Source organism: Henckelia pumila, chromosome 4 (genome assembly GCF_033568475.1).
Source record: "Henckelia pumila isolate YLH828 chromosome 4, ASM3356847v2, whole genome shotgun sequence".
Lineage (NCBI taxonomy): Eukaryota > Viridiplantae > Streptophyta > Magnoliopsida > Lamiales > Gesneriaceae > Henckelia > Henckelia pumila.
In genome coordinates this window covers 153,617,876-153,637,304 of record NC_133123.1, presented here as the reverse complement: position 1 = coordinate 153,637,304, position 19,429 = coordinate 153,617,876, and the positions used below count along the sequence as shown (strand labels likewise).

At 38.6% G+C, this 19,429-nt stretch overlaps 1 long non-coding RNA gene across 2 annotated transcripts; it reads right to left on the bottom strand.

Moving 5' to 3' along the window:
- Positions 1 to 14,048: 14,048 nt before the first annotated feature.
- On the bottom strand, positions 14,049 to 19,126 carry LOC140866388 (uncharacterized). 2 transcript variants are annotated; one of them, XR_012144871.1, is made up of 4 exons: positions 18,518 to 19,126; positions 16,239 to 16,273; positions 14,493 to 14,629; positions 14,049 to 14,264 (listed from the first exon to the last, which is right to left on the bottom strand). It is a non-coding gene; the product is annotated as an uncharacterized lncRNA (long non-coding RNA). The 2 variants fall into 2 exon arrangements; XR_012144870.1 differs by lacking the exon at positions 16,239 to 16,273.
- Positions 19,127 to 19,429: the final 303 nt, after the last annotated feature.

Genomic DNA, 19,429 nt, shown 5'->3' with positions numbered 1-19,429 from the left:
GGTATTATATGGCCCTAATGCGGTGAGTTATAATAACCGTTTAAGGCCTCGCCCCCTTAGAGAAGTAAAATTAGGGACTGATAAGTAGTCATGCTTAACAAGATGAATAACAGTGCAATTTCTAAGTTTATATGTCATTCATGATATGTATTGATGCTCAGTTTCAAGTCTCGCATTGTTCTGATTTATGTTGCGACATGTGTTGGAGCGTGCTTCCTTTGAACTCCTATATATATGTATATTCGACATTTGCATGTACGATTGGCCCCCTCTTGCTGAGTGTTTCCCAAAACACTCATCCCCTTGCTTCCCTTCCCAGATACCGAAGAACAGTTGGATGATGATGAGCAACACACTTTCTGGGGTTGGTGATCAAGAATTTCTAGCAGTCTTACTAGTTTTATTATCGTTTACATTTCGCTTCCGCTATTGTCATGTTTTGGTTATTGTAAAGACATTTCTGGATTTGTAAAAGACTGGTTGAAGGCTATTTATGCACTACATGGCTTGTTGTTTTACGATTTAAAATTGTTAACAACGCCGATGTTACGTTCCGATCACGAGGCGTGACAGCGCAGGCGCGCGGCCTGATGGCACGGGCGCGCGACCTTTTGCCAGGTAAGAGCGCGGGCGCGCGATATTGACTTTAAAAAAAACTTTTAAGGCTTCATACCATGTCTTGTGGTTGCTTGTTAGTTTAATCCTTGTTTAGAACCAAGGTCTCACATTAAGTGGTATCAGAGAGTTAAGATTCATGGTTGAACTAGAGTGAGCGGGGTAGTTCGAGTCCGCATGTATTGACTCCTTGCATGTGTTTGAGTTCTTTAATTGTTTAATTAATACCATGCGAGCATGCTTTATTATTTGAGAATTAATTGAATTACATGATTTGCGATTTAATTTATAAATCATGAACTACTTGAGATATATCTGCTTCTATTATCGACTGGTATCCGGTATTCCAAGCGGTTGTAAGGGCACCAAATTGTAGCGATTGAGATATCTTGTTTCCTAACCTTTGATTATCAGATGGGTCCTCGTCGATTGATTAACAGAAACACACCGCCAGTCATTCCTACGACTGAACAAGCTAGCACTGAAGTTGACCAGTTGGATGCTACAGCGACGCCAATGGAAACCTTGCTGAAGAGGTTTCAGTCGTTTAATCCGCCGTTGTTGATGGGTACTGAGAATCCAGTTGACTGTGAGAGTTGGTTGGATGACATTGATCAGTTTTTTGATTCCATTGATTACACAGATGATCGCCGAACCAGGTTAGTCATTCATCAGCTTCGTGGTGTTGCCAAGAACTGGTGGATCACGACAAAGAGATCCATGGAGAACAGAGGTACAGTTGTCAATTGGTCTCTTTTCAAAACTGAGTTTTATAAGCGGTTTTTCCCTGTTTCGTACCGAAAGGACAAGGGAGCAGAGTTTGCCAATCTGAGGCAAGGGAATCTGAACATTGAGGAGTATGTAGCCAAGTTTGACAGCTTGTTGCGTTTTGCACCGCACATTGCTGACAGTGAGGAAGCCAAAGCCGATCAGTTCATCAACGGCTTGAATTCCGACATTTTCACGTTGGTAAACATTGCTAGACCTGATAACTTTGCGGATTCCATGAATCACGCAAAGGGAGCTGAAGCGGGCTTGTGGAGGCAGAGAGGTAATCAGATGGTGCCTCAGCAGCAGAGGCAGTCTCAGAACCAACCGCCTCAGCATCAGAATCAGCCACCTCAGTATCAGAATCAACAGCATAGGTATGAAGGTGGAAACAGTGGGGGAAACAGAAGGGATCAGTACAAAGAAAGGGGGAAACAGTTCAAGAGGAAGGGGAACAGTTCTTCTAGTTCCAGTGGTTCCAAGAAGTTCGGTTCAGGACAGAATTCTGGATCTTCATCCATGTACGACAGCAAGTGTGGGGGAATACACTCACCGGATCAGTGTGTGGGAGTCTTTGGAACCTGCAAAACCTGTCAGCAACCGGGACACTTTTCTAAGGTGTGCCCTCAGCGTAGTAGAGAGCGAGCTCAGAGTGGGAGTTCATCTAAACCTACAGCTCAGCCTGAGAGGCAGTCTTCTGAAGTTCACTTTTTCCAGCCTCAGCATCAGAACAGACAGGAAGGTAACCCTAGTGTGAACCAGCCTCCGAGACAGCAGGCACGAGTCTTTGCTCTGACAGAGGCTCAGGCTCAGGCAGCGCCGGATGAAGTTATAGCAGGTAACTGTTCGATTTTCGGTTATTCTGCTCATGTTTTGATAGATACAGGTTCTTCCCATTCCTTTATCTCTGATAAATTTGTGTTATTGCATGCTTTGACTATTGAGTTGTTTCCTAGTGTAGTAGATGTTACTTCACCTTTGGGTGGAGAAATTGTTTTTGTCAGATTAGTCAGGAATTGTGAACTTTGTTTTGAGGGAAATTTGTTAGAGTTAGACTGTATCGTACTTTGGTTGTCAGATTTTGACTGTATTGCTTGTATAGATGCTTTAACCAAGTACAGGGCGACAATCGATTGTTTTCAGAAAGTTGTCAGGTTCAGACCTTAAATGGCAGACGATTGGAAATTCTTTGGTAAGGGTTCTCGATCTATAATTTCTTTGATTTCAGTGTTATCTATGACTCGTTTGTTACAGAGAGGTGCAGAAGGATTTTTGGTTTATGCAGTTGATGTACTGAAATCTATCCCTACATTGGTTGATATACCAGTGGTTAGAGATTTTGCGGATGTGTTTCCGGAAGATGTTCCTGGATTGCCACCTATTCGAGAGATCGAATTCAACATTGACTTAGTGCTAGGTACTCAACCTATTTCCAAATCTCCTTATCGTATGACACCTATTGAACTGAGAGAGTTGAAGGAGAAGCTTGAGGATTTGATTGCCAAGGGATACATTAGATCTATTGAATCGTCTTGGGGTGCTCCAGTACTGTTTGTTTGGAAGAAGGATGATTCTATGCGGCTTTTTATCGATTACCGTCAACTGAATCAGGCTACAGTCAAGAACATATATCCTTTACCCCGAATAGATGACCTTTTTATCAGCTGCAGGGTTTTTCTATCTATTCGAAGATTGATCTGAGGTCAGGTTATCATCAGCTGAGAGTGCGAGAGTAAGATGTTCCTAAGACCGCATTCAGAACGAGGTATGGTCATTTAGAGTTTATAGTCATGCCGTTCGGTTTGACTAACGCTCCAGCGGTTTTTATGGGTTTAATGAACCGTATCTTTCAGCGTTATTTAGATGAGTTTGTCATTATTTTCATAGATGATATTCTTATCTATTCGAAGAACCGTACTGACCATGCAGAGCACTTGAGGATCGTCTTGCAAATTTTGGGAGTTGAACAGCTGTTTTCCAAGCTATCTAAGTGTGAATTCTGGTTAGATCGAGTTGTCTTTCTCTGTCACATTATTTCTGGAGATGGGATTTCTGTCGATCCCAGCAAGATTGAAGCGGTTATGAATTTGCCTAGACCGACATCAGTACCTGAGATCCGAAGCTTTATGGGTTTTGCTGGTTATTATCGCAGATTCATCGAGGGTTTCTCTTCTATTGCCAAGCCGATTACCCAGCTGACTCAGAAGAATGCGCCTTTTATCTGGACTGCGGATTGTGAGGCTAGCTTTGTTGATTTGAAGAGGAGACTGACCAGTGCTCCGATTATTTCTATTCCAAAAGGTACTGGAGGTTTCACAGTCTATTGTGATGCTTCTAACCGAGGCTTGGGTTGTGTTCTTATGCAGCATAAGCATGTGATAGCGTATGCATCGAGGCATCTGAAGCCGCACGAGACTCGTTATCCGGTTCATGATCTTGAACTAGTTGCGATCGTTTTTGCTCTGAAGATCTGGCGTCACTATCTTTATGGTGAGTCTTTCGAGATATTTTCTGATCATAAGAGTCTTAAGTACTTGTTTTCACAGGAAGAGCTGAATATAAGACAGATAAGATGGTTAGATATGTTGAAGGATTTCGACTGCGAAATAAAGTATTATCCCGGAAAGTCGAATGCAGTTGCAGATGCCTTGAGCCGAAAGCTTTGTTCTTTATCTCTTTATACTATTGGTGTTTCTCAGTTGATCGATGATTGTTGCACTTCTGGTTTAGAGTTTGAAACAGATAGGAAGACTATCAGAGTATGCGCTATTCAAGCCGAGCCAGAGATATTTGTATTGATCAAAGAAGCACATAAGTCTGATCCGAGCATTCAGGTTTCAGTAGAGAAAGTCAAATCTGGGCATCAGTTTGAATTCCAGGTTAGAGATGAATTTTTTGTTTGTGAATGTAGCGACCCTACCCGGATCCACTATCTAATCAGAGTTTAATAAAAAAAATGCATGCATTAATCCTTAAAAGCGTAAGGTGCGGATAAATTAAAGTACAACAAATCAGATCGGCAGAATACGATCGATGATAGCAAAAGTGTATAAATATTTTTATACAACCAAATAAAAGGTTCAGGGTAAAAAAATCCCTACCCTCTAAATCCCTACGCTAGAAAATCCTCAATTCTGCTGAGAGCCTCCTGGACCGTTCAGCCTCAAACCTACCCCGCCACAAGGTATACCACAAATACCAAACACAGGGGGCGTGAGCGACAACTCTCAATACGAAAGCAATGATATATGTACAAATATGCGCACACAAATGGTTTAAAATCTCAGGTAAAACACTTGCTCAGGGCGCCGGTAATATACAGTACCGGCTAGAGAGCTACTCCGCAGGGTACTCGTATATTCTCTATCAGGGTTGAGCCAACCCCATCCTGACTCGAATCCAAAACAGGATACATGTCCCATATGAAAACTGTCATACCTGACTCGAGTCCAACATGAGATCACTGTTCCCTATGGAGACTGTCAATTACTCGCATCTCTCCGGATGCAGCCACACGTAAAATCATGCATGTGCTAATGGCGGTAAAACATGCTTAAAACATAATAAAACATATAGAACATATACATGCAACATACATGCAAATATATCATGTCGGCTATCTCGGTCAGTACTTACGTACCTCTAACAATTTCTGATCAAACCTAGCTCCGCTGACCTAGACTCTAAGCCTACTAGTCCAGCTACTGCTACTACAATGCAATTACTCATGCATCAATAATAAAGCTCTAAAAGTCTTAACTAAGCTAAAGCATACTCCTAAATATTTTTAGGAAGCCAAAGCTATACCTACGTCCGTCGATAGCCCTTTGCTGTTGATAGCCTCAAAACTAAGTCATAGCTCCGCGACGACGCCTGAATCACTAAGCCACTTCCGGATTTCCCGTAGGATGCCTAGATCTCCCAAGATCTGAGTTAGAAGGCTTAGGAATCAGAGAGAAGAGAGGAGAGAGGTGCGAGGAATGAGCTCTCAGACCTACTATTTATAGACGGAGTTCGGAACCTCCGAACCCGGTTCGGACTGTCTGATCACGATCGGAACCTCCGATCGAACCTTCGGAGCTTCCGATCCCCCGATATTATGTCAGCCACGACGTTACCTTGCTGACGTAAACAATGACGTGTACCCTGAGTCCGATCGGAGCTTTCGATCCTGCCGATGGAGCCTCCGATCTCGATCGGAGATTCCGATCTTGGCATCGGAGCTTCCGATCCACTTCGGATCCTCCGAACTTCTCTTCGGATCGTCCGAACTCTTCGGACCTTCGATCCTTGGCTCCGGTCATGTTCGGGTCCTCCGAACTCAGGTTCGAAGCGTCCGAACATCCCAAACCATGCTAACTATTTTTGAGTGTTCTGAATCCCTTTCTAAAGTCCGTTAATCCAGCATGAACTTCCTTAAGCGTTTTTTATTAAATCTACACATGATCCCATGATTAATATACTCATTAATCATTAATTACGGATACGGGTCACTATAGTGAATAACCGTATTGTTGTGCCTGATAATTTGGAGTTGAGACAGCGTATTCTCTGAGACGCTCATTGCAGTCGGTTCAGTGCTCATCCTGGAGGTCGTAAGATGTACAACGATTTGAAAAACCAGTTCTGGTGGAAGAAAATGAAGAGCGACGTTGCGAGGTTTGTGTCTCAATGTTTGAACTGTCAGCAAGTGAAAGCAGAAAGGAAGCGACCGGGTGGTCTGTTGCACAGTCTATCTGTTCCTGAATGGAAATGAGATCACATTTCTATGGATTTCGTCACGAAACTACCGCGATTTGTTTGAGGATGCGATGCTATTTGTGTAGTGATCGACCGATTGACAAAGTCTGCTTGTTTTATTTCGTACAGGATGATGTATCGTCACGATCAGATGGCTGAGTTATATGTTAGCAATGTTGTGAGATTCCATGGGGTGCCGAAGTCGATCGTTTCAGACCGAGACCCTAAATTCACTTCGCACTTTTGGCATAGTCTGCAGGAGGCACTTGGTACTCGATTTCATCTGAGCACAGCTTATCACCCTCATACCGATGGACAGTAAGAGCGGACTATCCAGACGTTAGAGGATATGTTGCGAGCGGTAGTGCTAGACTTTGGCACTAGTTGGCAAGATTCTTTGCCTCTTGTTGAGTTTTTTTACAACAACAGCTTCCAAGCGAGTATCGGTATGGCTCCTTTTGAGGCTTTGTACGGCAAGAAGTGCTGATCACCGTTGTTTTGGGATGACTTGTCCGAGTCACCTGATTTGGGACCGGATATGCTTAGAGATATGGCAGAGAAAGTTAAGATCATTCAGTTGAGAATGAAGTCAGCTCAAGATAGACAGGCGAAGTATGTGAATGTCAGATGTAAACCTCTGAGTTTCAAGCAGGGAGACCGTGTATTCCTTAAGATTTCTCCTTTCAAAGGTACTGTCAGATTTGGGAAGAGAGGAAAGTTATCTCCGAGATTCATCGAACCGTACGAGATTCTTGAGAAGATAGGCAATATTTCCTACAGACTTGCACTTCCTCCGTATTTATCTAGTATTCACGACGTTTTTCACGTCTCTATGCTGCGAAATCATCCAGATCCTTATCATATTCTTCAGCCTGACGAAGCTAAGTTAGAAGAGACTCTGAGCTATTTTGAACGACCAATTCAGATCCTTGATCGGAAGAGAAGCAACTCAGAACCAAGTTGATTCCGTTGGTGAAAGTGCAGTGGAGCCATCACGGAGTCGAGGAAGTGACTTGGGAGACAGAATCCGACATAAGACAACATTTTCCTGAGTTATTCGGATGACGTGAGTTCTTCTTACTGTCTTTAGTTCTTTATTCTATATTATGAGTTGCGATTCTTATTGATTTCGAGGACGAAATCTCTTCTTAGAGGGGGAGAATTTTAACGCCCCGTTTTTATCTTAAATGAGTTTATTTGAGTTAATCAGAAATTCCAGAGTTCTCGAGCCGACTTGATTTTGATCAGGGTCTATTTTGCAAATTTTGGTTTTTCCAGGGACTAAAACGCAATCTTGGACTTTGTTAGATATTTAAGCAAGTGTTGACTAATCTTTTTCACTCCATCTCTCCCCCATCACGCCTAGACTCCATTGAAGCCGCCTCCAACGCCTCCCAAGCTTTCAGATTTCTCCCCGAGCTCGATCCGTCCGTTAGAATTTATTTTTGAAGGCAAATTAGCGATCACGGATGCGAGAGCTCCGTTATATCGTAAGTTTTTCTACGATCAGATACATTCTAGTTTTTGTGTGTTGTTAGAACCGTTCGATATTCGGGTATGTTGTTCTTGACAGAGTTCTGATCATTTATTATCTATCGGTTTTGAAATAGAGCGATGTTCGGAATTGTTATGATTTTTGGAAGCTATTTTCGAAAATGAAGTTTTGAGATGTGTTGGGTTTGACTCATTATTGTTGTCTTAGTATTTATATGAGTTGATATCGTTATTGAACTGCTGTCTGCGTTTCCGGTTTGTTCAGTAATAGTTGTTATGCCGCCTGTTTGAGTTTTTGGGATTTCGAACCATTTTTGAGTTGTTGAACTTTGTATTGTGAGTGATCGTTGTTATTGATCATCTCTTGTCATCGTACATATTTGTTGGAGTTTGTCGAGCCCTGTGTTAATAGTATTTGATCGTCAAGAAATTGGACGAAGAACGGTAAAGAGATTTACCTTGAACCGTAGTTGTTGTTTAGATTGTTTGATACAACCTTTTATTGTAGTGTTTCCAAAGTTGGAGCTACTACATTGAAAGGTAAAAGCAGTCATCGTTAGCGGGATAGCATACTCGGGACAGCTGGTTCTCGAGTTTTCCCTTAAAAATCACATATTGCATCAATACTTGTTCTAACATGTGGAACTAGTATTTTGTTGATTGATTGAGCTTTCGTTATGTGGCTTTTTTTTGTGTTTTGTTATGCATTCATTTCGAGCCAACTTTGATTTTAGCGGGTAGAACAACCTTTTTTGTTTAGACAGTTTTGGGAGCTATACTGTGAGTGTCCTGGGTGTAGAGGTTCACCTAGTGTCAGCATACTCTTTATAGTTGCACCAAAGTCTAGGGAAGTGAGATACGTGGCACCACCTTGATTGGAAGAGTCGGTGAGTCGTTACGTGATCTTATCCACGGGATCCCAAAAGTACAGCAGCAATCCCTTGTTTATCAGAATTGATATCCCTATTTTAAAGACATGCATATCATTATCTTGAATTGATTATGTTGTCTTGAAAACATGTTGTTGAGATATTACATGTATTACTTGTTATGTTGATTTTACTAGGAATATCATTCTCACCGGTTTATCCGGCTGTTGATTTGTTTTGTATGTGTACGTGGCAACAGGAGGGGCAGGACCAAGTCAGCGTAGACCTGGTTAGCGTCAAGATTAAGGGATAGAAGTGAGACTCGGTTTAGAAGTCGAATTAGCATGTCAATCTAGTTTATGTTTTGCGAGCATGTTTAGTAATTCGAACTTCTCGTATTTTATTGTAAGCAAGAATCGATGTAGGTACTACTGAATCGAATGTTTTACGTCACTAAACTCTTCTTGTATTGTTATTGTCTTGTCAGATACTTTAAATGCAAGTGTTTAGGTTTGGTTGGGTTTAATTTCGGTGTTTTGACCTTTCAGAGCAAGAGGACGGCGCGGGCGCGCGGCCTTTTGCGAGGTAAGAACGCGGGTGCGCTGGTATTTTGCGAGACACCGGCGCCGGTGTGCCTGTTTCGGTGCGGGCGCGCGGTATTGCCTTTTAAAAAAAACTTTTAAGGCTTCATATCATGTCTTGTGTTTGCTTGTTAGTTTAATCCTTATTTAGAACCAAGGTCTCACACTTTGCAAGAAGTCCACCGATGGAAACAATGTCTAGAGGAAGTCTACGATTTCACACGATTTTTTTTCCTAAATCCTCTAACACAGGAGGGAAACTTTATTTACCAAACACCTTGTCACAAAACAAAACACAACTTTGATCCTTGTCCAGAAAATATAGTTGATGCGAGGTACACGATAGAAAACAATCAGCAACATTTGATAGTCTCGTGGTGACCATGACTCGACTACCATTGTTATTATCCGGTAAAAACCTCTTATGCCATCCCAAACCTTGACACTTCACATCTCATCCATCACAATGAAATATATTTTATCAAACAAACTTCTATGTAGAGTTGATCCTAATTCATCATCATTCTCTTGAGTGATTTCTACAACTCCCATCTCTTTTAATAGGCCTAAAAGTATTTTGTGCACTGTTAGACTTGTACAAATACGAGTCTAATACTAATGTGGGTTTTGTGTGTGTGATTAAATCACTAGGCTAAATTAATGGTTTAAGGCTTTTGGTATACCTAACATTATGTGATCTAATTAAGAAAAAGGTTTTTGGTATTCTTAACGGTATGGAATTAATAGGTAGAGACTCATACTAGGCCCGTTGGGTTTTAATGGGAACCCTATTGGAATAGTATATAAAGGGCTTTTGTGGTTATGGTCCCCAAGATATCAAATTGTATTGGCACCTAACTCTCTTAAAATCCCATCATTGAGAGAGAACCATTAGAGTCGTTCGGTGGTTTGATTGAGGAAGACCAACAACCTCTCCTACAGCATAATCAATCGTTATCACGATGAATTCATGTAATGAGTTGTTATCGTTTATTCTAAAAATTTTCGGTATGATTTAGATCTTGGTGTTGTTCTAAGTTTAGAACATATTAAAAGGAATTAATTGATTTAACAATTGGTATCAGAGACAATAAATCGTGCTTAGGTTGTTAGATTTATTCTTCATATGCTGAATTCTTTGCCTATTCGAAATTTGGGTGATTAATATGTGTTGATTATGAATTTAGGTTAATTTTTATATGAATATATTTGTGTAAGTTTGTTCATACTTATGTTGACGTCTTAAACACGATCAATTAATCAATTCGTGCCATGGCGAAGGAAAAGTAACGCCATGGCGTGAAAAGCTCTGTCCTCACTTCTTCAAAAATAATTTGGTTCACGCCATGAAGCAGGAAATGTCACGCCATAGCGTGAAATTCTCTGTTTCCATCTTTTGAAATAAACCAAGTCACGCCATAACGTGAAATACAACTGATTTGAAATATAAAGATGTGTATATTTATTATTCATGCGGATAATAATCGACCCAAAGAAAGACTATTATTTGGCCGAGTATTACATATGCGAGTGGTAATGAGCGTGTGACAGTTATAAAAGTTTTACTCATGTGGATAGTTGTCGATCCAAAGAAAGACTATTATTTGACCGAGCTTATTGTCAATGATTTGATTACTACGTGGATAGTACTGCTTGCAAATTAATATTATTTCCCAAAGGTTAAATATTAATGTTGTGTTTAGTATCTTGTTTAAATTGGACCCACCATTATGCTATTAAATTATGTATATTTTTTTTGGCATAATGTATTAATTGTGAGTATATATATTTAATATTTTTGTTCTCAATTCAGTTACTGCGGCATCACATATATCTAAAAATTTGAACTCGATCCCTATGTTTAATGGGCCGAACTTTAAGGTTTGGAAGGAGAATGTGGAAATCGTTCTAGGATGCATGGATCTGGACCTTGCCTTGAGGACCGCAAAACCCACTACTACTCCGGAAGACCCTAATACGGTCAATATAGAAAAGTGGGAACGGTCAAACCGCATGAGTCTGATGATCATTAGGCGCTCCATTCCGGAATCCTTTCAGGGCTCTATGACTGAGGATAATGATGTCAAGAAGTTCCTCGCTCAGATCGAGACTTACTTTGCCAAAAATGATAAAGCGGAAGCTAGTAATTTTTTGACTTCTCTGATTTTCATGAAGTATCAAGTCAAGGGGAACGTAAGGGAGTAAATTATGAAAATGTCTCATCTCGCTGGAAAACTTAAGCAATATGAGATCGAGATTAAGGAAAACCTTATCGTTCATTTGGTTCTTGTTACGCCTTAAACACATACAAATCTCTTAAACGAGATTAATTTTTTTAATGCGATAACTTATCTTGTTTTGATAATTACAAAACTAGGTTATTATTTCTAATCGTTTAAAGTGAGACTTTGCAGATTAGATTATTATAAACATTATTATGGAGAAGAACATTGCAAAAATTACTGAGCATTTTTAGTCATCCAATTTTGATCTCTACAAGTTAGCTACGGTTCAAATCTCAGCTCAATCCAACGGCTAGATCATGAGAAATGAATTTTTCAAAAGTGCCGCGCAGAACAAGAAGCAAAAATACGACGAAGTAACTTCAAAAAAATACTGGAATTGTTTGAGGAATTCAAATTCGATCTTCATTGTTCACAATGATTCAGGATGTTTTAAAGCTACTATCCAAATTTCAAGTCGATCCGACGGACGGATTGTGAGTTATGAATTTTTAAGTTTGTCGCTCAGTCCGCAACGAACCCGAACGGAAGCAACGTTTCTATCAAAAACATGATCCAATTTTTAAGGAATAAATTAGCCCGACCAAATCCACAATGCGCCGAACGGACGCAACAAACCTAGTAACGGATGCAACGTTCGTCACCAACGTCGAAATAATTAAATGTGCGCCGAACGGACGCAACGAAGGCCAGAACGGACGCAACGAACCTGCCCGAATTTTCAGCTATAAACAGATGCATTCCAAGGCCATTTCAAACACAACTCAAGCAATCCTCTCCTCTACTTCTCAAGTGTTCATTCAAGAGTTCATACATATTTCTTTCAATTAGAGAGTTGATTGTAAAAATTGTTTGTGAGTTGTTGAGCTTTTGTTGTACTCTCGAGTTTGAAGCCCGAGTGTGTAATTGTTGTTGAGGCTATCCTTGGAGCCCTTAAGTCCAAGTGTTTGAGTTGTATCAGCGCGGTGATCGTGTTGAGTTGTACGGCTATCCTTGGAGCCATCAAGGCCAAGGCGTTGAAGTGCTAGTGGATCCTTGGTTAATCTATCTTAACCAAAAAGGGGAGACGTAGATGATTTCGTCGAACTTCCATAAACATCTCTTATCCTTTTTACTGCTTTATTTACTTAACGCATTTATTTACTGCACTTATATTTGATTGTTTTAAGTCTTTCGCTTGCGTACTTGCATAATTGCTTTAAATTGCTAAAGTTGTCAATAGAACCTAAATCCCCCACATTAGGTTCTAACAAATGGTATCAGAGTCACATTTTTACAAAATATTTTCAAAAAGGCTCTATGGAAAATCTACGAGCGATTATACTCAAGGGTAATCAACCAATCATCCTCCTCTTTTCAACGGCATAAACTACGGCTAATGAAAAAATTGAATGTCCCTATATATCCAATCCATATATTATGACCTTTGAAAAGTGACGGTGAAAGGTCCCTATATACCTATGAAAGAGGTTGAAGGGGTTAACATTCCAAAGGGAATGAATGACTTTTCGAAAGAGGATATGAAATTAATATCTCAAAATGCTAAAGCTATGAATATTTTTCATTGTTCCCTAGATATGAACGAGTACAACCGGATCTCGATGTGCTCATCCGTAAAAGAGATTTGGGACAAATTGGAGATATGCCACTAGGGAACCAATCAAGACAAAGAGACAAAGATCGATCTACTACAACTCAAATATGAGACCTTCGAGATGGAATCCAATGAAGACATAGATACAATGTTCCGAAGGATTTCTCAAATCATCAATGAACTATCCCAACTTGGAGAACAATATCCAACCAAGCAAGTGTGGAGGAGATCTCTACGCGCCCTACCCAAGGAGTGGGATGCCAAGAGAATGGCCATCATTGAATCCAACAAAGGCGACACCGCATCCTATGATCTTGATCAACTTCATGGAACCCTTAAAACCCATGAGTTAGAAGTGTCTACAAAGAAAGACTCAAAGAGGGAGGATGAAAATACCAAGGCAAAGGGGATTTCCTTATCCACCCAAGTCGGAGAAGAAGATGATGATGATATGGCACTCTTCGCAAGAAAGTTCAAAAGATTTATGCGAGGAAACAACTTCAAGAAGAAGACGGACAAGGAAGTAACATGCTACAACTGTCAACAACAAGGCCACTATGAAAATGAGTGTCCTCTCAAGAAGAAGGTTGACAAGAGAAAGAAGAAAGCACTCATAGCCACTTGGAGCGATAGCGATGATGACGAGGAGGAAGCTAACATCTGTCTCATGGCTAAGAGTGATGACATCGTTTCTGACGACGATGATGAGGTACCTTCCTATGATGAATTACTACACGCATATAAACACATGTTTGATATGCACTACAAGAAAAAAAAAGTGAAATACAACGCTTTTTCCGCGTTGTTAATGTCACCGAAAAAGCATTGTCGTAGCCAGTGTTGTAAAAGACCACGCTCAAAGACAACGCGGAAAAAGCGTTGTCGTTTTGGGCAAAGACAACGCTTAAAAAGCATTGTTGTTTCTGAAAAAGACAACGCTTAAAAAGCATTGTCGTTTTTGATAAAGACAACACGTAAAAACGTTGTCGTTTCTGGTAAAGACAACGCATAAAAACGTTGTCGTTTCACAAAAAGCGTCTTCGTTTTTGGTAAAGACAACACATAAAAAAATGTTGTCTTTTTTTAAACAAAAAACAAAAAAAAATTAAATCACAAATTTTCAATATTATAAATCACTCAAAATTCAAAAAAATTTCTAAAATAAAATTTAGTATACAATCTTCCAATATTATTTATCATTCAAATATAAAAAAATAATCGCATTCTAAATTAATGAACACTAGGAAAAAAATATGCATTAAACTTGAAAAACTTTGATTCCTCACTTCATCAAATGTTAGCATCCCGAGCTTTCATAAAAGCCACAACAATATCTTTTTCTTTAATTTGTATCTCCATACTGCAAATTATTAAAATAAAAACAAACATAAAACAAATATGAATAGATTAAAATAGAAAGTAAACTTAAACACCTATTTATCAGTAAAAGAACATGAATTTAAAAAAATTATGATGTTGGATTGTTCCGAGAAGTGATAAAGAATCTGAAATATGATATCATGTTTATGTACTAAACATGGAATCAAGTAAAAAAATCAGAAAAAAGAATACGCTGTTGAAAATGAACCTGCCTAATGGAGGTAAACCCCCTGCAACTGATGATGATGATTGCCTCCTAATATTTTGAGTCTTCTCTTGGTTGGATAATGGATCAGCTTCTGGAATGGTTAATATCCTGTTGCTACCCCTTCCCTGATATTAATCCTGCACAAACATTAATCAGAAAACAAAGAAAAGCTAAATCCATCTAAGAAAAAAAATCAGCTTTGTCACACCTAGCTCTAAAAAATATAGATATAAGGGAGATAAATGTCAAATTTTAAGAGAAATGAGAGGGGGGAAAAGGTTTTAGTTAAATTATATTTTAAAAGTTACTTTCTGAAATCGTGAATTCAAACCTGGAATAGAAGATCCATTAATCAGACATAGTACATAGACTTTGACAGTAAATTTTGAATTCTTAAGATGAATGCAACAACCAAATTGTATGTACACCAACAATGAAGTGTGAATAAATTACTTGCATCATGAATATTTTCACCATGTGAATGAATGTTCGAACTTTAACTTTCCATGAACCAAAAATGACAATGATTGTTGTTCTGCTCTAAGCATAAATTTTCTCAACTCTGCAACTATATAGACTCATTGTCCCTGATACGTGTATGATCGTAGGACGAAAACACAAAAGAGATGGAGAAATATACTAAATTGCATGAATCATCTCCGGGTAAGATTAGTGAACCTTCTTCAACCATATACATGAAATAAAAGAGAACCCTAAAAATGGGAGAATAACTAGCACAATGTGAAGTAGAGTTGACAAAAGTATCTCCAACATCACAACAGTACACAAATTTATCCACCTCAAACACCAAAAGATACATTAATGTAAAAATAAAACATAAAAACAAGCATGCATTCTATTCAACAATAGTTAGTTTTGTTAATGCTTCAATCTATCAGGAAACCCAAACCAAATCCACAAAACAATCAATCCTTATATGAATTTTTACAGTCTATCTTGTCTATCTGCTTAAGCTTCTCTGATTGGTTGCATTTAACAATAAAGATGCAAAACTGTGAGCTATTCATTCATCTATTGCTATATATCAGATTCTGAATTCTTAAACAAGGGTAAGAAACCGAAGCCAGAGGGCCGAAAGAAAGGAGTACCAATCTGATTAGAACTCTGGTTAGCAACCAACAAATCAATGCTAATAATATACAACATGAGGTTGCAACTTGATTTCTGCACCTTTTTCAAAATCAAATACCTATACTGATGCAACTGTGCTCGTGTCTGTATGCACAATGGAATCATCAGTGAAATGGTTATGCCTTTTCCTTATCCTAGCTCACATTCCCCATCCATGGATTGTCTCTCTTATTCTTTTTGGAATCAAGGATGCTTTATAATTTGTTCCCTTCTAATAAAATAAAGAAAATATACAGTTATATTTAATCAATGTTCAATTTTACTAGGATGGTTTGATATGATGAATACTCGAGTAACAACCGCGTAGAGTGGTAAGGGGGTGTAGCTGAGCCAAAACTGTCCAGAAAATCCGATGATAGAAACTCAATTAAGTCTGAGAGTTGTGAGGTAATGACATAAGGTTAAATATGTAACAACTTAAATATTTATGCATACCACACAAAGAGACGTATATAAACGAGAAAGTGGTTCTTTATGAAAGCATGAATTGTATCCAAATTGCTACTAAGTTCAAAGATACAGATATATCAGAACTAATGTCAATCCCACATAAACAAAATAGAAGGATTACACCAATGCCAAAAATAATTTTACCATTTCTGAATTTCATCCACGAACAACAATTGTACCTGTCAAATAATAAATAATAATTTCATATTATTTTCAAAGCACATCTGAGATGTCGTTATCAATCTCACATGTAGTGATAAATATTATTTTCAAATGCACTTATAGACATGTTCTTAGGCCCTAGTGATATCATCTAATCTCCCCAAATAAACTCGGTGTAAAGCCTACTCCTTTTATAAAGAAAACGAAAGAATAATAAAGCAATGACATTGTAGGAAAAAGGAAAGAATAATAAAGCAATGACATTATAAAAATTGCCAAAGGCATAGCTGCATTTTTCCATTGGAACCTCCGCAAATTCACTAGATGTTGAAAATCCAAGTGGACCAGGAATGATGACCTTAGAAATATTGAAATGTAGAAAAACGAGAGCAAACTAAGATGACAAGAATCTTGCATTTGAACCCAATTCAAAGACATCAAGACTCAGCTACTGACTGGTAAGATAATCAATGAAGAAACTTTTTAACCTTGATATAAACCTCGGAATTCTTAGGAAAATTAGGAAGCTTCCATCAGGGAACTGGAGTCGGCAACTAAAAAAAACATTTTAAAAACAGATACAAGCCATTCAAAACACTCGACCATCAAGTCAAACAAGCCAAAATAAAAAAGAGATGACACACAAAAAAATAAAAACTATGAGTGCTTATACACGTACATGGCCAAGTGAAAAGACATGAAAAGGAATGGAATGGGATTGAGGTGGGATGCCCACGAAGGTGGCAAATGCAGCTTCTTGGTGAGGAACTACAACCGATTATCTTTACCACTGTTATTTCAACACGTTTGATGTGATTAGGTGTTGTAGAGAAAAAAAACATGATGTGGGTATTCTTTCTTACCATGAACGGGCGAGAAACACGCATATTTCAAATTATTGATGCTTTAATATAATTAGATATGTATCTACATATATAAATGTGCAAAACATGTGTTAACGACTAATAAACATTTTTAAAAAATCGACTAATACACATAAAAGCATTACAAGCCCTTATATTAAATTAGAGATCTTTAAAAAGCCCATATTTTTTAAAAATCATATATATTGTCATTTGCAGGGGCTTTTGCATTGTATTTACAAAAACTCGGGATCTTAAAAGAAAATTAATTACATATAACAAGCATGTTTTATTTTTGTAAAAAAAAAATCAAATGATTCTATCTAAGTATTGCAGAGTCACGATAGAGTTACCAACCAAATACTTTGTTCTGTGATCGAGTAAATTTCCCATGTATATCTAACTAAATTGATGAAAAACTTTCCATAAGAAACAAGAATAATGAATTTAGATGTAACCACATTGGTTAGGAGGACCCCGGAAGGCCATTATTGGGCAGAGATGGTCCTTTGATAATTCCATAAGAGCCCAAAAATTCAAAGTTAGTAATCAGAAACCCAATCTTGTCAGTACAAAAAGGGTCAGCCAACATCAGATTTCAATTCATTGAATGCCTCTGGGCCACCTAAAAAGGCCTAAAATACATATACAATGAAACTGCAAGCCTGTTTCTGTGAGCATTTGAAATTATTAAAATTGATCTCACCAAATCTGATATTTTGGGTATTATGATGGATGGGGACTGCAGGATACAAGGGCAGAGGCCCACTGTGAATCTGATGTAGACTTTATAGTTTGAGGAGACATGGATATTCCAGACATTAAATGCTCATTCATTTCACCAACGTGAAATGTAGTGTAGGTCGATCTTTCCTTGTATTTGTCCTTGCAAGAAAAGGACAATACACCACAATTCTCACTATATCTCATCATTTCTTTTCTTTCTTTCTTTTTTATTTTTCCCCTGTGAAAACTGCTGTTTTTAAACTCTTACCATGATGGAAAAACTGCGCAAACAATAAGCAAATAAATGATGAAAAACTTTCCAGATGTACCGATTTTGTTTTGAGCATCCAGCACTCTAAAGTCTAAACTCTTACCAGGATGGAAGACAAATTCAAAACCGACATCTGGGTACTAGTACTAGTACAAACAAACAATTGAAAATAATCTCAGGGAACTAACTTAGCCTCTGATGCCTTAGTCGAAGAAGAAGCTTGCGCAGATACAAGAATACTATCGAGCACTTGGTATGCATAGATGTAACACAGCCGAGAACTCAATTACAACCTCACCCAACAACTCCAGAACATCCACAACAAGATCAACACACGAAAAGAAAGCACACAAGAAGAAAACTAGGCAGAAATACCCTCAAGATCAAGCAAGGCGAAGTACCTCAATGCAATCTCAAATATGAAACTGCTCGAAATTAGAACTCAAAGCTCAACAGTTAACAAGCTTCTCAGTCTCTGAATCATCGTCCAAACACAGCAATGAACACCTCCAAATACCATAAAGTCGAAGAATAAGATGCATCAGCAACAATGGCGATTCCCGCCAAGCTTTGATAATCTGCATCTCGAGTAGCAACTTAATCCAGAACTTGGAACAATATACCCAGTCCAAAAGCTTCACAACCCACGAATAATCAGAGAAAACGAGCAAGAGATGAAGCAGATTACCCAAAATCAGAACAAAAGCTCTAGCCCTTGCCGCCGGAATTTATCACCGTCGCAGCGGCCGACGGAGAACTGCGACGTCGCGGCGATGGAACTGATTGTGGGTTTATCAACAATAAGGGTACCGAATAAAGGGTTTCGACCATGAGGAAAAAATGAGATTTCAGAATTGTATCGATGAGATGATGAGAGGATTTCAGCCATGAAAAAAAATGAGGGATTAGCAGTACACAGCGTGCTATAGAAATCGCAGTTCTAAGAATATACGGATGACTATGGCGGCAGAAGAGGGATGGGGCTAGGGCTCGACGGGAAAAGGATTGGGGATTTGGGTTTCTGCACTAGTTTCTACAGTGCAGACAAAGCTTTAAATAGATTTTAATTAAAGATTTGTAGTAAATATGAAAAAAAACACTCAGTAACAACGTTTTTTAAAAAGCATTTTGATGAAAAAAATGTGTTGTTTTTTATAAATTTTTTTAAAAAAGACAACACTTTCTTATAAAAGCGTTGTGTTTGTTTTTTTGACAACGCTTTTTGTAAAAAGAGTTGTCTTTCAACTGTTGTTAATGACCATTTTTGTTGTAGTGATGGCTAAATCACTTAGAAAGGAAAATAGAAACCTCAA